Raw genomic sequence first — 26447 nt, forward strand, 5'->3', positions numbered from 1 at the left:
AACACTATGCTCACCCATATCCCTATCCTTATCCAAACCCCTAACCCTAACCCTCTCCCTAACCCTCTCCCTAACTCTATCCCTAAACCTAACCCTAACCCTCTCCCTAAGCCTAACCCTATCCCTACCCCTAACCCTCTCCCTAACCCTAACCCTAACCCTCTCCCTAACCCTAACCCTATCCCTAACCCTAACCCTTTCCCTAACCCTAACCCTCTCCCTAACCCTAACCCTCTCCCTAACCCTAACCCTAACCCTATTCCTAACCCTAACCCTCTCCCTAACCCTAACCCTCTCCCTAACCCTAACTCTCTCCCTAACCCTAAACCTAAACTTAACCCTAACCCTCTCCCTAACCCTAACCCTATCCCTAATCCTAACCTTCTCCCTAACCCTAACCCTCTCTCTAATCCTAAACCTAACCCTAACCCTCTCCCTAACCCTAACCCTCTCCCTAACCCTAACCCTCTCCCTAACCCTAACCCTTTCCCTATCCCTAACCCTCTCCCTAACCCTAACCCTCTCCCTAACCCTAACCCTCTCCCTAACCTGAACCCTCTCCCTAACCCTAACCCTATCCCTATCCCTTACCCTCTCCCTAACCTTAACCCTATCCCTATCCCTAACCCTCTCCCTATCCCTATCCCTAACCCTCTCCCTATCCCTAACCCTAACCCTCTCCCTATCCCTAACACTCTCCCTAACCCTCTCCCTATCCCTCTCCCTAACCCTAACCCTCTCCCTAACCCTAACCTGCTCCCTAACCCTAACCCTCTCCCTAACCCTAACCCTATCCCTATCCCTAACCCTATCCCTAACCCTCTCCCTAACCCTATACTTATTCGTAACTGTATCCCTATGCTTAAGCCTAACCCTATCCCTAACCTCACTATCTGTAATCATTCCCCTATTTTTATCCCTAAACTTATCCCGAACACTATCCCTGACTTGATCCTTGTCGCTAACCATAACCCTATATTTTCCGAAGTTATCCCAAGCCCTCCCCCCCCATCCCTCACTCTCTCCTTATCCCTAACTCTATCCTCATTCCTATCCCAATCTCTAACCCTGTCCTTAATGTGCTCCTTATTCGTATCCTTGAACTCAACTCTATTCTAAATGCTATGCCTATCTTTATCCTGATCTGAAATACCCCTATATGAGCCAGTAATCCGTTACCAGGTCACCCTTTATTTACCTGACACTGATCCAGCTCTCAGAGCTCCCACCTCAATACCTCAGAAAGATATTTTGCGTCAGCCCCAAGTGGATGAAAAAGGCAGGACTCTGTCCCTTGGGGCTGGTCTGAATTGTTTTGCTGACAATTCCACACCCTCATGGTCACTTCTTTTTTTCACTGAGGCCAACTTTTTATGTTCAAATTCAGGAATTCAATTAAACTTTTCCAAATGGCAGAGTAAGATTTGAGCTGGTGTTGACTGGATTGTTAAACCAAGCTTGTATGTCTGAGTGAATATTTGTTCATTGGTTTGTTTTCATTCTTTCACTGGTTGCGGGTGTCACTGGAAGACCAGTATTTGTTGCCCTTCCCGAACGTAATGAATGCCGTTGTGTGTATGCCTGGGCTTGCGCTGTGTGAATGTGGAGATTTGTGTCAATGTGTGTCTCTCTCTCTCTCGCTCTCTGTCTATGTGCAGATCTGGTTTGTGTTGGTGCGTGTTTATATGGAACTGTGTCCACTTTCCAACAGGCTATTTGTCACCTCCCACACTATTGGTAACTGGGTGTGCCTGTCTGTTTGTGTGTGTGCCTGTCTGTGTGCATGCCTATCTGTGTGTATGCCTGTTTGTGTGTGTGCCTGTCTGTGTGTATGCCTGTCTGTGTTGGTCGGGTTTCTATTATGCCATTAGATTGATGGTGTTTAAAAGGGTTCCTGTCTCTGTTGTCTGTGCGTGTGCCTGTGTTTGTATTGGTCTCTGCTTGTGTTTGTGGGGCTCTAGTCTATCTGTCTGTCTGCGTTTCTGGGGTTCCTGTCTGTCCGCCTATCTGTCTGTGTTTTTGGGAGTTCCTGTCTATCTGTCTGTTTGTGTTTCTGGGGGGGGGTTCCTGTTTGCCTGCCTGTCTGTATTTTTGGGGGTCCTGTCTATCTGTCTGCCTGTGTTTCTGGAGGTTGCTGTCTATCTGTCTGCCTGTGTTTACAGGGTTTCCTGTCTATCTGTCTGTGTGACAGTGTTAGCTCAATGTGATGTCTTTCTGGTCTCTAGCCCCTCTCCTCGTTCGCTGACACCTGGGACATTGAGGTGTTGGTTGTGCAGATACAGGGCTCAGTGAGTGCCCTCTGCCCAGGGAGCTGTGATCGAACCTGGTGAATTAGTCAGTCGCAATGGGAAGAGTTAAAGCAGAGAATGGGACTGGTTGACCCAGAGGAGGTAATCTGTCATCCAATTAACGGCCGTCTGCTTCCCGTTTGCTGGTTTGTAAAGTGGAGAAGTGTTTTTTAAACTGATCCCCCACGACCTGTGAGGAATGTGCAGCTATCTCATGTTACAGACCAGAGTCAGACAGGACTCCATGTGAACACGCGTGGACTCCATGTGAACACATGTGAACTCCATGGGAACATGCATGGACTCCATGTGAACACGCGTGGACTCCATGTGAACACGCGTGGACTCCATGTGAACACATGTGATCTCCATGGGAACATGCATGGACTCCATGTGAACACACATGGACTCCATGTGAACACATGTGAACTCCATGGGAACATGCATGGACTCCATGTGAACACGCGTGGACTCCATGTGAACACATGTGAACTCCATGGGAACATGCATGGACTCCATGTGAACACGCATGGACTCCATGTGAACACGCGTGGACTCCATGTGAACACATGTGATCTCCATGGGAACATGCATGGACTCCATGTGAACACACATGGACTCCATGTGAACACATGTGAACTCCATGGGAACATGCATGGACTCCATGTGAACACGCGTGGACTCCATGTGAACACATGTGAACTCCATGGGAACATGCATGGACTCCATGTGAACACGCGTGGACTCCATGTGAACACGTGTGAACTCCATGGGAACATGCATGGACTCCATGTGAACACGCGTGGACTCCATGTGAACACGTGTGAACTCCATGTGAACACATGTGAACTCCATGGGAACATGCATGGACTCCATGTGAACACGCGTGGACTCCATGTGAACACATGTGAACTCCATGGGAACATGCATGGACTCCATGTGAACACGCATGGACTCCATGTGAACACGCGTGGACTCCATGTGAACACATGTGAACTCCATGGGAACATGCATGGACTCCATGTGAACACACATGGACTCCATGTGAACACGTGTGAACTCCATGGGAACATGCATGGACTCCATGTGAACACGCGTGGACTCCATGTGAACACGTGTGAACTCCATGTGAACACATGTGAACTCCATGTGAACACATGTGAACTCCATGGGAACACGCATGGACTCCATGTGAACACGCATGGACTCCATGTGAACATGTGTGAACTCCATGTGAACACATGTGAACTCCATGGGAACATGCATAGACTCCATGTGAACACGCATGGACTCCATGTGAACACATGTGAACTCCATGTGAACACATGTGAACTCCATGGGAACACGCATGGACTCCATGTGAACACGCATGGACTCCATGTGAACATGTGTGAACTCCATGTGAACATGTGTGAACTCCATGGGAACATGCATAGACTCCATGTGAACACGCATGGACTCCATGTGAACACGCATGGACTCCATGTGAACATGTGTGAACTCCATGTGAACATGTGTGAACTCCATGTGAACACCCGTGGACTCCATGTGCAGATATGTGGCTGAAAGGTAGGTGCAGGCATTAAAGAGGGGTTCAGGATTCCATAGTTGGATCAGGAGCTTGTGGATGTGTCTCAGGGTCTGGTGCCTGGGAAGTTGTGATGTTTTCCTTGTGTTTCTCATGCACGTGTTTGCCGCCTGTGATCCGCAAGTGTCTCCCTGATGGATAGAGTCATACAGTGTAGAAACAGGCCCTTCAGCCCACTGTGTCAATGCCGATCCACTAACACCAATCCCATTTCCCTGCCCCTGGTCCACAGCTGACGGTGCCCTGGTGTTTTAAGAGCTCATCCAGATGGGTCTGCAATGTTGGGAGAGTCCCTGCCCCCATCACCCTCTCAGGCAGCACCTTCCCTATTTCTACCATCCTCTGGGTGAGAAAGTGTTTCCTCAGATCCTCTCTAAATCACTCACTCTTCACCTGAGCCCCTCTGGGCTCAGACACGTCTGTGTGGGGAAAAGAACCTCATGATCTACCCTGTCTGTGCCTCTCAGAGTTGTGTGTCTCTCAGTCAGATTCCCCCCTCAGCCTCCTCTGTTCCAGGGAAAACAAACCAATCCAGTCTCTCCTCATGATGGAGACTTTCCATCCCAGGCGACATCTCTGGACCCCCTCCAACACAATCACATCCTTCAGGTAGGGTGGGGACCAGGACGGCACACAGTTCTCCAGTTGTGGCCCAGCCAATGTTTTAGAAAGTTGCAATGAAACTTCTTTGCTCCTTTATTCTATGGCCTAGCTAATGAAGACAAACATCCCATATTCCTTCCTCCCCACCCTGTCTACCTGTGCTGATACCTTCATGGATCTGTGGACTTGTTCACCAAGGTCAATATTCCCTAGGGATTACCATTCATTGTGTATCTCCTTCCCTCATTAGACCTCCCATCACCTTGCACGTTTCAATATTAACTTCCATCTTCTATTGCTGTGCCCAGTGTACCAGATGATCCATATCAGACCGTAAATCTAGCTGCAGAATCTCAATACTCCACATTATCAACTACACCACCACGTTTTGTGTCATCTGCAATCTTACAGCATTCCCCCTCATTGTCCCCTCACCCCCCATAGTTCAGCGTCCCTCAGGTTGTGTAGCCCGTTGTGGTGTTCCTCTCTTTCTTGGGGAGCAGGGTCACAGATCAATGTAAAGGAAAAGCTAGGCATTGGGCTGTTATCTCTCGCCTGGGTCCAGTCTCAGAACCCACTCTACTTCAGGGGTGTTTGCTTGTGGGCTGCATCTATGTAAGAACAGCCAGTCCTCTGGGCTGACACACTCCCACATTGGAAAACCAGAGAGGAATTTGTAATTATTCAATTTCAACGTGGGAACCTCGTTTAAAAACAGTCAGCCAGAACACACCACCCTGAGAGATGTAGCCACAATGATACTGGCTGCAGTCTTTCGGTTACTCAACACAATAATATTTATTAAATCCCAGGCTATTTTTATGCTCCTTTAACTGAAGCTGCCGCCAGAGTCAGACGAGGACCTTGACCTGAACACATTGCAGCTTCTTGCTCTGTTCTGCAGTTTGATTTCCTCCCACATTTACATCACCCCCCCCCACTGACACAACCAAAGCCCTCTGAACAGAATGTTCACCCTGAGACCATCTTCCAGCCTTTCAACAGAACAGTGCAATTCACCTCATCCCCAAACACAGACACACAGAACACACACATACACACACAGAGAATACAGGCGCACACATAAACACAGGCACAGGGACACAGAGACACACATACAGACACACCCACAGGTACACAGACACACACACACATACAGACACACAGCACACAGACACACAGGCACACACACAGACACACAGACACACACAGACACACCCGCAGGCGCACACATGGGCATACACAGTCTCACACACACAGGTACACACACACACATACAGAGACACACACACACAAACACACACACAGGTACACAGACACACACACACACATACAGACACACATACAGACCCACACACAGACACACCTGCAGGCGCACACACAGGCACACACAGGCACACACACAGACACACCCACAGGCGCACACACAGACACACACACACACACACAGACAGTCCTTACCCCGGCCGAAAGACAAGGCAATGTCACTTCATATTGCGATTCCCATCCAGAGCCACAAACAATGGGGAGCCTCCTTTTACCTCTGTCCCCCTTCCAATCTGGGGCAGACTGACTCCTATCACACCCCACCCCCACCCTCACCCCCACCCCTGCCAGGGTCCTATTGTTCTGCTCTCCTCCCCACCCTGGCACCATGTGGGTCTGCCCCCACCCCCCGGGTGAGTTGCTTCTGGCTGAGCTGAGTTGGCTGTGATGAGCTAATTCCTGCTTCTTGTGGCACTTTGCCAAAACCAAATGGTGTTGGGCCTGCAGTCGACTGAATCCTATGGCCTCCACTGGGTGAGAAGGTCAGCTACGGGGGCTGTGTTTCTGGGAACAAGGTGGGTAAGGGGTGGGAGGGGAAAATGTGATGTGGAGGCTTGCTGTCCCAGTGTGTTCCTCCGTGTGAGAGTGTGGATGTTGAGTGCAGCTACGTCAAGTGTGATGACATTCAGAGTTGAAGATTGCATGGTATGGTCACACATGAGAACACTGTGTGATACGTCTAACTGATCCAATGGAGGCAAGATTATTCCCAGCATCAGGAAGAACAGGAATGTGATTCAACATGAGAATGGACGAGAAGGAAAGACAGAAGGAGATGGAGTAAGAATCACAGGGGGAGGGGAGAGTCAGGGGGAATATTAAGGTGGCAATTACAGGAGAGGGGTGTCGGGGGGAGTATTGAGATGGGAATTACTGGAGGGGGATGTCAGGGGGAGTATTGAGGTGGGAATTACAGGAGGGAGTGTCGGGGGAAGTATTGAGGTGGGAATTACAGGAGGGAGTGTCGGGGGAAGTATTGAGGTGGGAATTACAGGAGGGGGGTGTCGGGGGAGTATTGAGGTGGGAATTACAGGAGGGAGTGTCGGGGGAAGTATTGAGATGGGAATTACAGGAGAGGGGAGTCAGGGGGGTATTGAGGTGGGAATTACAGGAGGGGGGTGTCGGGGGAGTATTGAGGTGGGAATTACAGGAGGGGGGTGTCGGGGGGAGTATTGAGGTGGGAATTACAGGAGGGGGGAGTTGGGGGAGTATTGAGTTGGGAATTACAGGAGGGGGGTATCAGGGGAGTATTGAGGTGGGAATTACAGGAGGGGGGTGTCGGGGGGAGTATTGAGATGGGAATTACAGGTGAGGGGTGTCGGGGGAGTATTGAGGTGGGAATTAGAGGAGGGGGTGTCGGGGGGAGTATTGAGGTGGGAATTACAGGAGGAGGGTGTCGGGGGGAGTATTGAGGTGGGAATTACAGGAGAGGGTGTCTGGGGGAGTATTGAGGTGGGAATTACAGGAGGAGGGTGTCGGGGGGAGTATTGAGGTGGGAATTACAGGAAGGGAGTGTTGGGGGAGTATTGGGTGGGAATTACAGGAGGGGGGTGTCGGGGGGAGTATTGAGGTGGGAATTACAGGAGAGGGTGTCTGGGGGAGTATTGAGGTGGGAATTACAGGAGGAGGGTGTCGGGGGGAGTATTGAGGTGGGAATTACAGGAAGGGAGTGTTGGGGGGAGTATTGGGTGGGAATTACAGGAGGGGGGTGTCGGGGGAGTATTGAGCTGGAGTCATGTCAGTGGAAGAGGAAATCAGAGAGGGGAGATATTGGAAGGTTATAGAAGCATAAGTCACTGAGTCATATCAAATAGAAACAGACCATTCGGTCCACCAGACCATGCTGACCATGCTCCCAGGTAAACTAGTCCCACCTGCCAGCATTTGTCACATATCCCTCTGAACCTTTCCTATGCATGGACCTGTTCAAATGTTTTTTAAATGTTGTAACTGGACCTGCATCCACCACTTCCTCTGACCGTTCATTCCACACATGAACCACTCCGTCAAAAGGCTGTCTCTCATATCCTTTTTAAATCTTTCTCCTTTCACCTTAAAAATATGCTCTTAATTTTGAACTCCCACAGTTTAGGGGAAAAGGCCTTTACTATTCACCTTATCTATGCCCCTCATGATTTTATAAACCTCGAGAAGGTCACCCCTCAGCCTCCTATGATCCAGAGAAAAAAGTCCCAGCCTATCCAGCCTCTCCTTATAACTCAAACCTTCATACCGCGTTTCAAAGAACACCTCTGGGACACCCGGACCAACCAACCCAACCACCCCGTGGCTCAACACTTCAATTCCCCCTCCCACTCCACCAAGGATATGCAGGTCCTTGGACTCCTCCATCGCCAGACCACAACAACACGACGGTTGGAGGAAGAACGCCTCATCTTCCGCCTAGGAACTCTCCAACCACAAGGGATGAACTCAGATTTCTCCAGTTTCCTCATTTCCCCTCCCCCTCGAACTCAGCACCGCCTTCCTAACCTGCAATCTTCTTCCTGACCTCTCCGCCCCCACCCCACTCCGGCCACCCTCACCTTAACCTCCTTCCACCTATCGCATTTCCAATGCCTCTCCCCCAAGTCCCTCCTCCCTACCTTTTATCTTAGCCTGCTGGACACACTTTCCTCATTCCTGAAGAAGGGCTTATGCCTGAAACGTCGATTCTCCTGTTCCCTGGATGCTGCCAGACCTGCTGCGCTTCTCCAGCAACACATTTTCATACCTGGTAACACCCTGGTGAATGTCTTCTGAACTCTCTCCGGTTTATAATATCCTTCCTATAACAGGGTGACCAGAACTGTACACAGTATTCCAGAAAAGGCCTCATCAACATCCTGTACAACCTCAACATGATGTCGCAAAGATCTGAGCAATGAAGGCAAATGTGCTGAATGCTTTCTTAACCATCTACCCGTGATGCGCACTGCAAAGAATTATGTAGTTGAACCCATAGGTCTCTCTGTTCTACAGCACTATCCAGGGCACTGCCATTAACTGGATAAGTCATGCCCCTGTTTGTTTTACCAAAATGCAATATCTCACATTTATCCAAATTGAGCTCCATCTGGTTTGGAGAGGGGAGAAGTGGTAGTGAACAGAGTGTAGAATCTGTTCTGAGCCCTAACTGAATGTGTGGTGGGTAAGGGTTGAGGCTGTGGGCTGGGTCAGGGGATCACTTATTAGTGCATTGAGCTAGAGCCAGTTACAAAGTGTGGATAGGTTAAGATAAGTCACAGATTAGAGAAACACATGGACTTACTGGTTAATGAAGCAGACTCAGCTGAGAACTGACAATCTGACTGAGGGCTCCACTCCCTTACTCTGGAGCGTGGCTGCTGCCAGAACTGTGTCTGATTTGGGACAGGGGTTGGGGGTTTTGGATCTGGGTTAGGCTCGACCTGTTGCACACTGTGTGAAGATTGGTGCCGCACTGGGGGAGATCAGTGAACCCATGGCAGGTAGGGACGGCTGTTGGCTGGATACCAGGAGATATTGACTGGTTCAGGTATTCCAACCACACACTCAGCTCCATCAAAAAAAATGTATTAGTTTCCTATGCCTTTGAGCAGCCATCATTAAAGACTGATCTGATCCTGTTTGGAACAAGTCCAGGTTAATTACTGGACATAATGAATGCTTTGAACTGGACGTTTGAGATAACTTACTGCTTCCTACCCTGAGAGTGGGTCTCTCTCTTTCACTGATCTCCTGGTGCACTCATCTCTATTCTTCCACAGAGGGCATCTTCAAACATTTTCAACATGCTTTTTATCATTTACGTAAATGATTTGGATGTGAATATAGGAGTTATGGTTAGTAAATTTGCAGATGACAGCAAAATTGGAGGTGTAGTGGACAGCGAAGAGGGTTACCTCAGATTACAACAGGATCTTGTCAGCCCATTGGCCCATCGGATCAAGTGACAGATGGAGTTTAATTCAGATAAATGTGAGGTGCTGCATTTTCGGAAAGCAAATCTTAGCAGGACTTATACAGGTCCTCGGGAGTGTTGCTGAACAAAGAGACCTTGGAGTGCAGGTTCATAGCTCCTTGAAAATGGAGTCACAGGTAGATAGGATAGTGAAGAAGGCATTTGATATGCTTTCCTTTATTGGTCAGAGTATTGAGTACAGGATTTGGGAGGTCATGTTGCGGCTGTACAGGACATTGGTTAGGCCACTGTTGGAATATTGTGTGCAATTCTGGTCTCCTTCCTATAGAAAGGATGTTGTGAAACTTGAAAGGGTTCAGAAAGATTTACAAGGATGTTGCCAGGGTTGGAGGATTTGAGCTATAGGGAGAGGCTGAACAGGCTGGGGCTGTTTTCCCTGAGCGTTAGATGTTGAGGTTGAGACCTTATAGAGGTTTATAAAATCATGAGGGGCATGGATAGAGTGAATAGACAAGGTCTTTTCCCTGGGGTGGGAGGGTCCAAAACTAGAGGGCATAGGTTTAGGGTGAGAGGGGAAAGATGTAAAAAAGACCTCAGGGGTAACTTTCTCGTGCAGAGGGTGGTACGTGTATGGAATGAGCTGCCAGAGGAAGTGGTGGAGGCTGGTACAATTACAGCATTTAAAAGGCATTGGGATGGGTATATGAATAGGAAGGGTTTGGAGGGATAAGTGCCAAGTGCTGGCAAATGGGACTAGGTTGATTTAGTATATTTGGTCAGCATGGATGAGTTGGACTGAAGGATGTGTTTCCATACTGTATAACCCCAAGACTGTATTTTTCCAACTCCAAGATCTGCTGAGATCAAACTGCACTCGGCAGCAATGTTGTTGAGAGACAATGGGACATAACAGAGAGGGCTGTATCATGGGGAGCTGCACCTGACAGTCTGGGTGTTATAGAGAGGGCTGTATCACGGGGAGCTGTGTCTGACAGTCTGGGTGTTGTAGAGAGGGGGGTGTATCACGGGGAGCTGTGTCTGACAGTCTGAGTGTTATAGAGAGGGCTGTATCAGTTGGATGGGTATCTGATAATCTGGGTATTACAGAGAGGGCTATCTTGCAGGTAGCTGTATTACGGAAGCTGAGTGTCAGAGGGAGCTGTGTCTGACAGTCTGGGTGTTGTAGAGAGGGCTGTATCACAGTGAGCTGTGTCTGACATCTGGGTGTTATAGAGAGGGCTGTATCATGGGGAGCTGTGTCTGACAGTCTGGGTGTTATAGAGAGGGCTGTATCACCGGGAGCTGTGCCTGACAGTCTGGGTGTTATAGAGAGGGCTGTATCATGGGGAGCTGCACCTGACAGTCTGGGTGTTATAGAGAGGGCTGTATCACGGGGAGCTGTGTCTGACAGTCTGGGTGTTGTAGAGAGGGGGGTGTATCACGGGGAGCTGTGTCTGACAGTCTGAGTGTTATAGAGAGGGCTGTATCAGTTGGATGGGTATCTGATAATCTGGGTATTACAGAGAGGGCTATCTTGCAGGTAGCTGTATTACGGAAGCTGAGTGTCAGAGGGAGCTGTGTCTGACAGTCTGGGTGTTGTAGAGAGGGCTGTATCACAGTGAGCTGTGTCTGACATCTGGGTGTTATAGAGAGGGCTGTATCATGGGGAGCTGTGTCTGACAGTCTGGGTGTTATAGAGAGGGCTGTATCACCGGGAGCTGTGCCTGACAGTCTGGGTGTTATAGAGGGGGCTGTATCACGGGGAGCTGTGCCTGACAGTCTGGGTGTTATAGAGAGGGCTGTATCACAGGGAGCTGTGTCTGACAGTCTGGGTGTTATAGAGAGGGCTGTATCATGGGGAGCTGTGTCTGACAGTCTACGTTTTATAGAGAGGGCTGTATCGCGGGGAGCTATGTCTGACAGTCTGGGTGTTATAGAGAGGGCTGTATCACGGGGAGCTGTGTCTGACAGTCTGGGTGTTATAGAGAGGGCTGTATCACGGGGAGCTGTGCCTGACAGTCTGGGTGTTATAGAGAGGGCTGTATCACGGGGAGCTGTGCCTGACTGTCTGGGTTTTATAGAGAGGGCTGTATTACGGGGTGCTGTGCCTGACAGTCTGGGTGTTATAGAGAGGGCTGTATCACGGGGAGCTGTGTCTGACAGTCTGGGTGTTATAGAGAGGGCTGTATCACGGGGAGCTGTGTCTGACAGTCTGGGTGTTATAAAGAGGGCTGTATCACGGGAGCTGTGCCTGACAGTCTGTGTGTTATAGAGTGGGCTGTATTACGGGGTGCTGTGCCTGACTGTCTGGGTGTTATAGAGAGGGCTGTATTACGGGGTGCTGTGCCTGACTGTCAGGCTTGTATAGAGAGGGCTGTATCATGGGGAGCTGTGTCTGACAGTCTGGGTGTTATAAAGAGGGCTGTATCACGGGGAGCTGTGCCTGACAGTTTGAGTGTGATAGAGAGGGCTGTATCAAGGGGAGCTGTGCTTGACAGTCTGGGTGTTGTAGAGAGGGGGCTGTATCACGGGGAGCTGTGTCTGACAGTCTGGGTGTTATAGAGAGGGCTGTATCATGGGGAGCTGTGTCTGACAGTCTGGGTGTTATAAAGAGGGCAGTATCATGGGGAGCTGTGCCTGACAGTCTGGGTGTTATAGAGAGGGCTGTATCACGGGGAGCTGTGTCTGACAGTCTGGGTGTTGTAGAGAGCGGGCTGTATCACGGGGAGCTGTGTCTGACAGTCTGAGTGTTATAGAGAGGGCTGTATCAGTTGGATGGGTATCTGATAATCTGGGTATTACAGAGAGGGCTATCTTGCAGGGAGCTGTATCCCGGAAGCTGAGTGTCAGAGGGAGCTGTGTCTGACAGTCTGGGTGTTGTAGAGAGGGCTGTATCACAGTGAGCTGTGTCTGACATCTGGGTGTTATAGAACATAGAACATAGAAGAATACAGCGCAGTACAGGCCCTTTGGCCCTCGATGTTGCGCCGATCCAAGCCCACCTAACCTACACTAGCCCACTATCCTCCATATACCTATCCAATGCCCGTTTAAATGCCCATAATGAAGGAGAGTCCACCACTGCTACTGGCAGGGCATTCCATGAACTCACGACTCGCTGAGTAAAGAACCTACCCCTAACATCTGTCCTATACCTACCCCCCCCTTAATTTAAAGCTATGCCCCCTTGTAATAGCTGACTCCGTACGTGGAAAAAGATTCTCACTGTCGACCCTATCTAAACCCCTAATCATCTTGTACACCTCTATCAAGTCACCCCTAAACCTTCTTTTCTCCAATGAAAACAGCCCCAAGTGCCTCAGCCTTTCCTCATACGATCTTCCTACCATACCAGGCAACATCCTGGTAAACCTCCTCTGCACCCGTTCCAGTGCCTCCACATCCTTCCTATAGTATGGGGACCAAAACTGCACACAATACTCCAGATGCGGCCGCACCAGAGTCTTATACAACTGCAACATTACCTCAGTACTCCGGAACTCAATTCCTCTACCAATAAAAGCCAGTACGCCATATGCCTTCTTCACAGCACTATTTACCTGGGTGGCAACTTTCAGAGATCTGTGTACATGGACACCAAGATCCCTCTGCTCATCCACACTACCAAGTATCCGACCGTTAGCCCAGTACCCCATCTTTTTATTACTCTTACCAAAATGAATCACCTCACACTTAGCTACATTGAACTCCATTTGCCACCTTTCTGCCCAGTTCTGCAGCTTATCAATATCCCGCTGTAACCTGCCACATCCTTCCTCACTGTCTACCACTCCTCCGACTTTTGTATCCTCCGCAAACTTGCTCACCCAACCTTCTAACCCCTCCTCCAGGTCATTTATAAAAATGACAAACAGCAATGGTCCCAAAACAGATCCTTGCGGAACACCGCTAGTGACAGCACTCCAAGATGAACCTTTGCCATCAACTACTACCCTCTGTCTTCTTCCAGCCAGCCAACTCCTAATCCAAACCTCCAACTCACCCTCAATGCCATACCTCCGTATTTTTTGCAGTAGTCTACCATGGGGAACCTTATCAAACGCCTTACTAAAATCCATATACACCACATCTACTGCTTTCCCCTCGTCCACCTCCTTAGTCACCTTCTCAAAGAATTCAATAAGGTTTGTGAGGCACGACCTGCCCTTCACAAAACCATGCTGACTATCCTTGATCACATTATTCCTATCCAGATGTTCATAAATCCTATCACTTACAATTCTCTCTAAGATTTTACCCACAACAGAAGTGAGACTCACCGGCCTATAGTTACTAGGGTTATCCCTACTCCCCTTCTTAAACAAGGGAACCACATTTGCTAGCCTCCAATCTTCTGGCACTACTCCTGTAGACAACGAGGACATAAAAATTAAGGCCAATGGCTCTGCAATCTCCTCCCTTGCTTCCCAGAGAATCCTAGGATAAATGCCATCAGGCCCAGGGGACTTATCTATTTTCACCCTTTCCAGGATTTCCAACACCTCTTCTCTACATACCTCAAAGCCATCCATTCTACTTAATTGTGACTCGGTACTCACATCGACAACAATGTCCTGTTCCTGAGTGAATACTGACGAAAAGTATTCATTCAGTGTCTCCCCAATCTCTTCAGCCTCCACACGCAACTTCCCACTACTATCCTTGACTGGACCTATTCCTACCCTAGTCATTCTTTTATTCCTGACATACCTATAGAAAGCCTTAGGGTTTTCCCTAATCCTACCAACTAAGGACCTTTCATGTCCCCTCCTTGCTGCTCTTAGCTCTCTCTTCAGGTCCTTCCTGGCTACCTTATAACTCTCAATCGCCCCAATTGAACCTTCACGCCTCATCTTTACATAGGCCGCCCTCTTCCATTTAACAAGGGATTCCAATTCCTTATTAAACCACGGCTCCCTCACACGACCCTTTCCTCCCTGCCTGACGGGTACATACTTATCAAGGACACTCAATAGTTGCTCCTTGAACAAGCTCCACATATCAATTACACCCTTGCCTTGAAGCTTACTTTTCCAGGCCACACATCCTAAGTCATGCCTCACCGCATCATAATTTCCCTGCCCCCAGCTATAACTCTTGCCCTGTAGTGCACACTTATCCCTCTCCATCACTAGAGTAAAAGTCACCGAATTATGGTCACTATCCCCAAAGTGCTCACCTACCTCTAATTCTAACACCTGGCCTGGTTCGTTACCCAGAACCAAATCCAGTATGGCCTCACCTCTTGTTGGCCTGTCTACATATTGTGTCAGGAAACCCTCCTGCACAAATTGGACAAACACTGACCCATCTAACGAACTTGAGCTATAGCTTTCCCAATCAATATCAGGAAAGTTAAAGTCCCCCATAACAACCACCCTATTACTTTCACTCTTCTCTTGAATCATCCTCGCAATCCTTTCTTCTACGTTTCTAGGACTATTAGGGGGCCTGTAAAAAACTCCTAACAGGGTGACCTCACCTTTCCTATTCCTAACCTCAGCCCAAACTACCTCTGATGGCGAGTCTTCATCCATCGTCCTTTCCACCACTGTAATACTATCTTTGACAAGCAATGCCACACCTCCCCCTCTTTTACCCCCACCTCTGACCCTACTAAAACATTTAAATCCTGGAACTTGCAACAGCCAATCCTGTCCCTGTTCTACCCATGTCTCCGTAATAGCCACAACATCGAAGTCCCAGGTCCCAACCCACGCTGCAAGTTCACCTACCTTATTTCGTATACTTCTTGCATTGAAGTATACACACTTCAAGCCACTTTCCTGTTTACAGACACCCTCCTTTGAAATTGATGCCATGTTCCTAACCTCCCTACACTCCAGGTCCTGCACCCTAAAGCTACAATCTGGGTTCCCATGCCCCTGCAGAGTTAGTTTAAACCCCCCCCAAGAGCACTAGCAAACCTCCCACCAAGGATACTGGTGCCCCTCTGGTTCAGGTGCAGACCATCCTGTTTATAGAGGTCCCACCTTCCCCAGAAAGAACCCCAGTTATCCAAAAACCGGAATCCCTCCCTCCTGCACCATCCCTGTAGCCACGCATTTAACTGTTCTCTCTCCCTATTCCTCGACTCTCTATCACGTGGCACGGGTAACAAACCAGAGACAACAACTCTGTTCGTTCTAACTCTGAGCTTCCAACCTAGCTCCCTGAAAGCCTGTCTAACATCCTCAGCGCTCCTCCTAACTATGTCATTGGTGCCAATGTGGACCACGACTTCGGGCTGCTCCCCCTCCCCCTTAAGGACCCGGAAAACACGATCAGAGACGTCACGTACCCTTGCACCTGGGAGGCAACATACCAAACGTGAGTATCTCTCGTTCCCACAAAACCCCCAACTGTGCCCCGAACTATTGAGTCCCCAATTACTATTGCTCTGTTCTTCTCCACCCTTCCCTTCTGAGTAACGGGGACAGGCTCCGTGCCAGAGGCCTGAGCCCCGTTACTTACCCCTGGTAAGTCGTCCCCCCCACAAGTATAGAGAGGGCTGTATCATGGGGAGCTGTGTCTGACAGTCTGGATGTTATAGAGGGGGCTGTATCATGGGGAGCTGTGTCTGATAGTCTGGGTGTTATAGAGACGGCTGTATCACGGGGAGCTGTGCCTGACAGTCTGGGTTTTATAGAGAGGGCTGTATCACGGGGAGCTGTGCCTGACAGTCTGGGTGTTATAGAGAGGGCTATATCACGGGGATCTGTGCCTGACAGTCTGGGTGTTATAGAGAGGGCTGTATCATGGGGAGCTGTGCCTGACTGTCTGGGTGTTATAGAGAGGGCTGTATTACGGGGTGCTGTGCCTGACTGTCAGGGTTGTATAGAGAGGGCTGTATCATGGGGAGCTGTGCCTGACAGTCTGGGTGTTATAGAGGGGGCTGTATCATGGGGAGCTATGTCTGACAGTTTGGGTGTTATAGAGGGGGCTGTATCACGGGGAGCTGTGTCTGACAGTCTGGGTTTTATAGAGAGGGCTGTATCACGGGGAGCTGTGCCTGACAGTCTGGGTGTTATAGAGAGGGCTATATCACGGGGATCTGTGCCTGACAGTCTGGGTGTTATAGAGGGGGCTGTATCATGGGGAGCTATGTCTGACAGTTTGGGTGTTATAGAGGGGGCTGTATTACGGGGTGCTGTGCCTGACTGTCAGGGTTGTATAGAGAGGGCGGTATCATGGGGAGCTGTGTCTGACAGTCTGGGTGTTATAGAGAGGGCTGTATCATGGGGAGCTGTGTCTGACAGTCTGGGTGTTATAAAGAGTGCTATATCACGGGGAGCTGTGTCTGACAGTCTGGGTGTTATAGAGAGGGCTGTATCACGGGGAGCTGTGTCTGACAGTCTGGGTGTTATAAAGAGGGCTGTATCACGGGGAGCTGTACCTGACTGTCTGGGTGTTATAGAGAGGGCTGTATCACGGGGAGCTGTGTCTGACAGTCTGGGTGTTATAGAGAGGGCTGTATCATGGGGAGCTGTGTCTCACAGTCTGGGTGTTATAGAGAGGGCTGTATCACAGGGAGCTGTGTCTGACAGTCTGGGTGTTATAGAGAGGGCTGTATTACGGGGTGCTGTGCCTGACTGTCTGGGTGTTATAGAGAGGGCTGTATCACGGGGAGCTGTGCCTGACAGTCTGGGTGTTATAGAGAGGGCTGTATCACGGGGAGCTGTGCCTGACTGTCTGGGTGTTATAGAGAGGACTGTATCACAGGGAGCTGTGTCTGACAGTCTGGGTGTTATAGAGAGGGCTGTATTACGGGGTGCTGTGCCTGACTGTCTGGGTGTTATAGAGAGGGCTGTATCACGGGGAGCTGTGCCTGACAGTCTGGGTGTTATAGAGAGGGCTGTATCATGGGGAGCTGTGTCTGACAGTCTGGGTGTTATAAAGAGGGCTGTATCACGGGGAGCTGTGCCTGACAGTTTGAGTGTTATAGAGAGGGCTGTATTACGGGGTGCTGTGCCTGACTGTCAGGGTTGTATAGAGAGGGCTGTATCATGGGGAGCTGTGTCTGACAGTCTGGGTGTTATAAAGAGGGCTGTATCACGGGGAGCTGTGCCTGACAGTTTGAGTGTTATAGAGAGGGCTGTTTCACGGGGAGCTGTGCCTGACAGTTTGAGTGTTATAGAGAGGGGGCTGTATCACGGGGAGCTGTGTCTGACAGTCTGGGTGTTGTAGAGAGGGCTGTATCACGGGGAGCTGTGTCTGACAGTCTGGGTGTTATAGAGAGGGCTGTATCACGGGGAGCTGTGCCTGACAGTCTGTGTGTTATAGAGAGGGCTGTATCACGGGGAGCTGTGCCTGACAGTCTGGGTGTTATAGAGAGGGCTGTATCATGGGGAGCTGTGCCTGACAGTCTGGGTGTTATAGAGAGGGCTGTATCACGGGGAGCTGTGCCTGACAGTCTGGGTGTTATAGAGAGGGCTGTATCACGGGGAGCTGTGCCTGACAGTCTGGGTGTTATAGAGAGGGCTGTATCATGGGGAGCTGTGCCTGACAGTCTGGGTGTTATAGAGAGGGCTGTATCACGGGGAGCTGTGCCTGACAGTCTGGGTGTTATAAAGAGGGCTGTATCACGGGGAGCTGTGTCTGACAGTATGTGTGTTATAGAGAGGGCTGTATCATGGGGAGCTGTGCCTGACAGTCTGGGTGTTATAGAGAGGGCTGTATCACGGGGAGCTGTGCCTGACAGTCTGGGTGTTATAGAGAGGGCTGTATCACGGGGAGCTGTGCCTGACAGTCTGGGTGTTATAGAGAGGGCTGTATCATGGGGAGCTGTGTCTGACAGTCTGGGTGTTATAGAGAGGGCTGTATCACGGGGAGCTGTGTCTGACAGTCTGGGTATTATAGAGAGGGCTGTATCATGGGGAGCTGTGTCTGACAGTCTGGGTGTTATAGAGAGGGCTGTATCACGGGGAGCTGTGCCTGACAGTCTGGGTGTTATAGAGAGGGCTGTATCACGGGGAGCTGTGCCTGACAGTCTGGGTGTTATAGAGTGGGCTGTATCACGGGGAGCTGTGCCTGACAGTCTGGATGTTATAGAGAGGGCTGTATCATGGGGAGCTGTGTCTGACAGTCTGGGTGTTATAGAGAGGGCTGTATCACGGGGAGCTGTGCCTGACAGTCTGGGTGTCATAGAGAGGGCTGTATCACGGGGTGCTGTGTCTGACTGTCCCGGTGATAAAATGCTGCTGTTGTGGTGTGTACTTTCCGGTTGGCGTTCCTTTGGAAATCATGTTGATATAACATTTCTCAGACAGAGTTTTTATTACAGGTTTGCTGTTAATTGAGGCTAGAGTTTATATTTTGCAAGAAAATGCTGTTGGACTGTGGAATGTATGGAGTATAAACACATTTTGACGCCCAGGTTATATCAACAATAGTACCATCGGCTCCCAGTGAGGTCTGAGTGCCTTCCTTGTTTTGCAGCGTTGCTTACTACTCGCTCCCAGTACACTGTCCTTTTCTCTGAGCAGCCTCTGAAGGACAGAGACACTGAGTTTAAACTGGTTATTCAACCGGGAGGTGCAGGAGTAGAACCACAAAGTATCCCTGTTTACAACCCACATCAACTTTCCAACTGTGAACAGAATTGCTGGTTAGTTACCACTCCCTGGGAATGCAGGGAAATCCTTAAACAAGATTCAGGGCAGCACGGTGGCTCAGTGGTTAGAGCTGCTGCCTCACAGCGCCAGGGACCTGGGTTCGTTTCCAGCCTCGGGCGACTATCTGTATGGAGTTTGCACATTCTCCCCATGTCTGTGTGGGTTTCCCCCGGGTGCTACGGTTTCCTCCCACAGTCCAAAGGTGGGCAGATCAGGTGAATTGGCCATGCTAAATTGCCCATAGTGTTCAGGGATGTCAGAGTTAAATGTGCCTGGGTGGATTACTCTTTGGAGGGTCAGTGTGGAGTGGTTGGGCCAAAGGGCCTGTTTCTACAATGTAGGGATTTTTTTCTATGTAAGATCCAATCAATAGGTCACTGTTGCCTCAGCCTAAACCCCTGCCATTGACTCGGTACATGCCCAGAAGTGGAAATTCTCCATTCCCCTGTGCACTCTCCATAGACACACATCCTGAATCCACCAAATACAGTTATAGTGAGTCACACCATTGCAATGGATGCAGGTGGGAAACTGAATAACCCTGGAGTAAAGAAATACACTCTCATTTAAACCTGTGTCATTAATCCTGCAAAAATATACTGTTGTCCAATTGAAAAATAATTGATCCATTCAATGAGAAACAGCTATGTATTTAGGAACCCGATCAATACCAGCCTGTGTCAATCTTTTAAAGATGTCAGCGCTGTCCTGAGCAGCTGTGTAACACAGTTGGGCACCTTTATACATTTTGGAAATCAGCCAAGCATTCATAATGGTTGCAGCTATCAAAACATTATCTTTCCAATTCATAACCCCTCTTCCCCTCCCCCCACCCCACCCCCCGCCAGATCTGGGAGAGCTGATGTTGTGTTGTTGTCACTCTTTGAAAGTAGATTACCTGTCAGTCAGTGCAGTGGAGCAGGTTGGTTACTTATTTATTGACTGTTCAACAGCAGAACAAGTGTCATCAATATATAAGATAATGAGACATTTAACTCACTGTATGTCATTCTGCAGTTTTCTCAAAACTCACTAAGTTTTTAATACATCGTAATGACATAACTCCATAGATTTGTATCCCGTCACCAAATCACCCTTCATTCCCACGGGTAGAGTCCTGGACACTGATACAGCTCCCTCAGATCCAGATCTCAGAGTGAACAGAGCCTCTGACACTCCTGTTTGTATCTGATACTTCTGTTTGGATCAGATTAACAGGCCCTCATCGGACCCAAAAAGTTAACTCTGACTTCTCTCTACAGATGCTGCCAGACCTGCTGAGCTTTTTCAGCAATTTCTGTTTTTGTTCGCAATCAGTGCGACTAGTGCTGCCCATTTCACAAACTGGAGTGGTTTGATGGTTCCTTTCCTTTCCAGCCTCCTGATTCCTGCCTCTAGCTTTGTCCATGAGGTAAAAGGCACTGGGCAGGCCCTGCGAAATCAGGGAATTGCTTCCTGGTGAACCTGCAAGGTTGTCTTGGCTCCTTTGGTAGTCCCTGGACCTTCCTGAAAAACTTCCGGGTATTTAATTAGGACTTCACTCAAGGCAACCATTTTCTAATTGAAAGCTGTTGAGCAAGTCGAGGTGAATCTTTCTCAACCAATTCCACCCCATCAGGCTTGGGCCCAAGCCTTTTACTACAATCACTGGGAACTGAACCAGCTGCTTCTCAAAAGAGACTGAAACTGAAGTTGTTCCCTTAATCTGTTGCGGTTCCCCGGTACAGGTTCTCAGTCTGGCCAAGATCTTACACAAGCTTAAGGGTTGGAGTGCAGAGCGAATGTTGGTAAAAACTGGGTCTGTGATCATTGAAACTGCTGCTTGGTGTTGACCTCCATTAGAACCAGGTGACTATTTAACCAGACACATATTTTGATTGAATAATGGAATCCCTACAGTGTGGAAACAGGCCATTTGGCCCAACAAGTCTGCACTGACCCTCTGAAAAGTAACCCACCCAGACCCATTCCCCTATCCTATTACAATACATTTACCCTGACTTATGCACCTAACCTACACATCCCTGAACTCTATGGGCAATTTAGCATGGCCAATTCAGGTGACCTGCACATCTTTGGACTGTGGGAGGAAACCAGAGCACCCGGAGGAAACCCACGCAGACATGGGGAGAAAGTGCAAACTCTACACAGAGTCACCTGAGGCTGGAATTGAACCCAGACGTGAGGTAGCAGTGCCAGCCACCGTGCCACCGTGATTTGGATGTTGCTAAGCGATGTATCTGTTCCAAACCAGATGTAGGTGTGCATTCTCCTGGATATCAGCCTATGAGTTCTCTTACTCATCTTAAGTCTAGTAGGACTCTTTTGGTCTCATGCTTCCACACAGCAGCATCAATGACAATGGCCTGTTGATCCGGATCCTGAAGAAAATATTAACTGCCTGGCTGAGACTTGGCTTTGTTTTGGGGTTTTGCTGTGGGCTGACCGAGGATCCCCCTGTTCAGGATATGACCTGAGTGAGGCTGTGCAATTGCCTTCATTCAGGTAGTGTCCCCTGAGCTCAGTTACCCTGCCAAGGATGTGAACACTTCCATTGCCATACCCTGTCACTCATACGCTCGCTTTGCTGCAGTTTCTCCTGATAAGTTGCTATGCTTGTTTGAAATGCATTTGGGTTTCATCTAGTAGTCGCTTTTGCACGTTTACATCATTAATCCCACATACCAACCAGTCTCTCAGCATCTCATTCAGGGTTAACTCAAAATTAATTGCCTTCACCAGTCTCCTTGACCTCGTCAAAAGCCCTGACATGGATTTGCATGGTTGTCGAACTGCCGAGTAAAATCAATAATATCTTCGAATTAATGGAGACTCGGGGTTGTGATATTCTTTAGATAAATCCATCAACTCTTGAAAAAGATTTAGTATCTGATGCTTCAGGGAAAGTTAGGCTCCTCACACCTGAAAACCTGTGGGTCCGCAAGCTCTCAGGAGAATTACTCGCCACTTTTGATCTGCCCCAATGTCACTTGCTCAGAAAAGATAATGGATTATTTCCATATACTCGGCTCAGTCTTCAACAACATGGTTCAATGAGTCAGGTTTTACAAAGACTGGCATGTTGCCAGTAATGTTTGCCCCAGTTTAAAGATGAACGTTGCCAGTGTATTCCTTCAGGACTGTGCCTTTCTCCCGTTGCCACTGAAATAACTCGACAGAGGCCAGTGTCCTGTCAGTAGTTCCCTCTTCATTTCTACGTGGAAAGTGCCTAATACTGACCCAGCGCCCTCAGAGCCAGCCCTCAGAGTGAACAGAACCCCTGGCCCACCTGATTACACCAACAGCCAGGACTCCCTGATTGCTTCAGGTAAACAGCCCCAATCAGGGAGCCAGATTTTATGAGATCCACCTGGTTGACCTGGTTACGATCATTTAACATAGCACATTCTTGTTTTATAAATAGCCGGCCATATGTTGTCAGGAATACCAGTGGCTGTGTATACTGACTGGAAAAGCAGTCCCTGTGTATATCAGTGGGAACAGCAGTCCCTGTGTATATTGTCAAAAACAGCAGTCCCTGTGTGTATTGTCAGTAACAGCAGTCCCTGTGTAAATTGTCTGGAACAGCAGTCCCTGTGTGTATTGTCAGTAACAGCAGTCCCTGTGAGTATTGTCAGAAACAGCAGTCCCTGTGTATATTGTCAGAAACAGCAGTCCCTGTGTATATTGTCAGAAACAGCAGTCCCTGTGTGTATTGTCAGTAACAGCAGTCCCTGTGTATATTGTCAGAAACAGCAGTCCCTGTGTATATTGTCAAAAACAGCAGTCCCTGTGTGTATTGTCAGTAACAGCAGTCCCTGTGTATATTGTCAGTAACAGCAGTCCCTGTGTAAATTGTCAGAAACAGCAGTCCCTGTGTATATTGTCAGAAACAGCAGTCCCTGTGTGTATTGTCAGTAACAGCAGTCCCTGTGTATATTGTCAGAAACAGCAGTCCCTGTGTATATTGTCAAAAACAGCAGTCCCTGTGTGTATTGTCAGTAACAGCAGTCCCTGTGTATATTGTCAGAAACAGCAGTCCCTGTGTATATTGTCAAAAACAGCAGTCCCTGTGTGTATTGTCAGTAACAGCAGTCCCTGTGTATATTGTCAGAAACAGCAGTCCCTGTGTATATTGTCAAAAACAGCTGTCCCTGTGTGTATTGTCAGTAACAGCAGTCCCTGTGTATATTGTCAGTAACAGCAGTCCCTGTGTATATTGTCAGTAACAGCAGTCCCTGTGTGTATTGTCAGTAACAGCAGTCCCTGTGTGTATTGTCAGTAACAGCAGTCCCTGTGTATATTGTCAGTAACAGCAGTCCCTGTGTGTATTGTCAGTAACAGCAGTCCCTGTGTGTATTGTCAGTAACAGCAGTCCCTGTGTATATTGTCAGTAACAGCAGTCCCTGTGTGTATTGTCAGTAACAGCAGTCCCTGTGTGTATTGTCAGTAACAGCAGTCCCTGTGTATATTGTCAGAAACAGCAGTCCCTGTGTATATTGTCAAAAACAGCAGTCCCTGTGTGTATTGTCAGTAACAGCAGTCCCTGTGTATATTGTCAGTAACAGCAGTCCCTGTGTATATTGTCAAAAACAGCAGTCCCTGTGTGTATTGTCAGTAACAGCAGTCCCTGTGTATATTGTCAGTAACAGCAGTCCCTGTGTATATTGTCAAAAACAGCAGTCCCTGTGTATATTGTCAGTAACAGCAGTCCCTGTGTATATTGTCAGTAACAGCAGTCCCTGTGTATATTGTCAGTAACAGCAGTCCCTGTGTATATTGTCAGAAACAGCAGTCCCTGTGTATATTGTCAAAAACAGCAGTCCCTGTGTGTATTGTCAGTAACAGCAGTCCCTGTGTATATTGTCAGAAACAGCAGTCCCTGTGTATATTGTCAGAAACAGCAGTCCCTGTGTATATTGTCTGGGACAGCAGTCCCTGTGTATATTATCAGAAACAGCAGTCCCTGTGTATATTGTCTGGAACAGCTGTCCCGCTGTATATTGTCAGAAACAGCAGTCCCTGTGTATATTGTCAGAAACAGCAGTCCCTATGTATATTGTCGGGAACAGCAGTCCCTCTGTAAATTGTCAGGAACAGCAGTCCCTGTGTATATTGTCTGGAACAGCAGTCTCTGTGTATATTGTCGGAAACAGCATTCCCTGTGTATATTGTCTGGAACAGGAGACCCTGTGTATATTGTCAGAAACAACAGTCCCTGTGTATATTGTCAGAAACAACAGTCCCTGTGTATATTATCAGGAACAGCAGTCCCTGTGTATATTGTCTGGAACAGCAGTCCCTGTGTATATTGTCAGGAACAGCTGTCTCTGTGTATATTGTCGGGAACAGCATTCCCTGTGTATATTGTCTGGAACAGGAGACCCTGTGTATATTGTCAGAAACAACAGTCCCTGTGTATATTATCAGGAACAGCAGTCCCTGTGTATATTATCAGAAACAGCAGTCCCTGTGTATATTGTCTGGGACAGCAGTCCCTGTGTATATTATCAGGAACAGCAGTCCCTGTGTATATTGTCAGAAACAGCTGTCCCTCTGTATATTGTCAGAAACAGCTGTCTCTGTGTATATTGTCGGGAACAGCAGTCCCTGTGAATATTGTCAGGAACAGCAGTCCCTGTGTATATTGTCTGGGACAGCAGTCCCTGTGTATATTATCAGAAACAGCAGTCCCTGTGTATATTGTCTGGAACAGCTGTCCCGCTGTATATTGTCAGAAACAGCAGTCCCTGTGTATATTGTCAGGAACAGCAGTTTTTGTGTATATTGGGAGAAACAGCAGTCCCTGTGTACATTGTCTGGACCAGCGGTCCCTGTGTACATTGTCTGGAACAGCAGTCCCTGTGTATATTGTCAGGAACAGCAGTCCCTGTGTATATTGTCAGAAATAGCAGTCTCTGTGTATATTGTCAGGAACAGCAGTCTCTGTGTTTATTGTCAAGAACAGAAGACCCTGTGTATATTGTTGGGAACAGCAGTCCCTCTGTGCATATTGTCAGAATGGCAGTCCCTGTACATATATTTTTCAGAACAGCAGTGTGTGTGTGTATATTGTCAGAAACAACAGTGCCTATGTATATTGTCAGGAACAAGTAGTCTTTTTCTGTATTGTCAGAAATAGCACTCCCTGTTTATATTGTCTGGAACAGCAACAGCGTGTTTTTGTGGACTGTTGCACTCCCTGTATTCAGTATTGTGAATTGGATCCCCATGTCAGTTATTCGATTCCCTACAGTGTCGAAACAGGCCCTTCAGCCCAACAAGTCCACACTGACTCTCCAAAGAGTAACCCACCCCGACCCATTTCCCTCTGACGAATGTACCTAACAGTACGGGCAATTTAGCATGGCCAATTCAGGTGACCTGCACATCTTTGGATTGTGGGGGGAAACCGGAGCACCCAGAGGAAACCCACACAGACACGGGGAGAATGTGCAAACTCCACACAGACTGTCGCCCGAGGCTGGAATCGAACCTGGGACCCTGGTGCTGTGAGGCAGCAGTGTTCACCACTGATCCACTGTGCCGCCCTGAACTGCAGTCTCTGTTATATTGAATAGGAGGCGCTGTGGATATTATAGGGACCAGCTTTCCCTGCGTATGTTATGGAGAACAGCACTTCCTGTTGTGTATTGCACTGAAAAGCAGTCTGTGTGCATATTGTCAAGAATAGCTCTCCCTGTCTATCATGTCGAGAATAGCTGTATGTTATGTTTCCAGAATCGCAGTTCCTGTGTATATTATACAGTGATGTGGAGGTGCCGGGGTGTACAAAGTTAAAAATCACACAACACCAGGTTATACTTCAACAGGTTTATTTGGAAGCACTAGCTTTCGGAGCGCTGCTCCTTCATCAGGTAACTGTGGAACAGGAAAATAAGACACAGAATTTATAGCAAAAGATCACAGTGCCATGCAACAGTACAATATATTGACTGCTGTTAAGTCTTTCGTCTTTTAGAATCGATTGCTGGTTCGGGTCATTAATATGTAAATGTAAATCCCAGAACTCCCATGAGAATGGCCTCAACCGGGACCTAGGGTTAATGTCACATTATAGGTGACCCCACTGAACTATACACTGTCTGTCTCTCTCTCTCTCA

General features: G+C 48.5%; 1 protein-coding gene and 1 pseudogene across 1 annotated transcript in view; one reads left to right on the plus strand and one right to left on the minus strand.

Moving 5' to 3' along the window:
- tns1b (tensin 1b) overlaps window positions 1-26447 on the plus strand; it is an 816333-nt gene that overhangs the window by 201315 nt on the left and 588571 nt on the right. The gene's annotated exons all lie outside the window — the stretch shown is intronic.
- The window catches only part of LOC148149684 (uncharacterized), a 95843-nt pseudogene continuing 73278 nt past the window's right edge, over window positions 3883-26447 (minus strand).

Source organism: Chiloscyllium plagiosum, unplaced genomic scaffold (assembly GCF_037043375.1).
Source record: "Chiloscyllium plagiosum isolate Xiang-an unplaced genomic scaffold, Cpla_swu_hap1 HiC_scaffold_7, whole genome shotgun sequence".
NCBI classification, from domain to species: Eukaryota; Metazoa; Chordata; class Chondrichthyes; order Orectolobiformes; family Hemiscylliidae; genus Chiloscyllium; species Chiloscyllium plagiosum.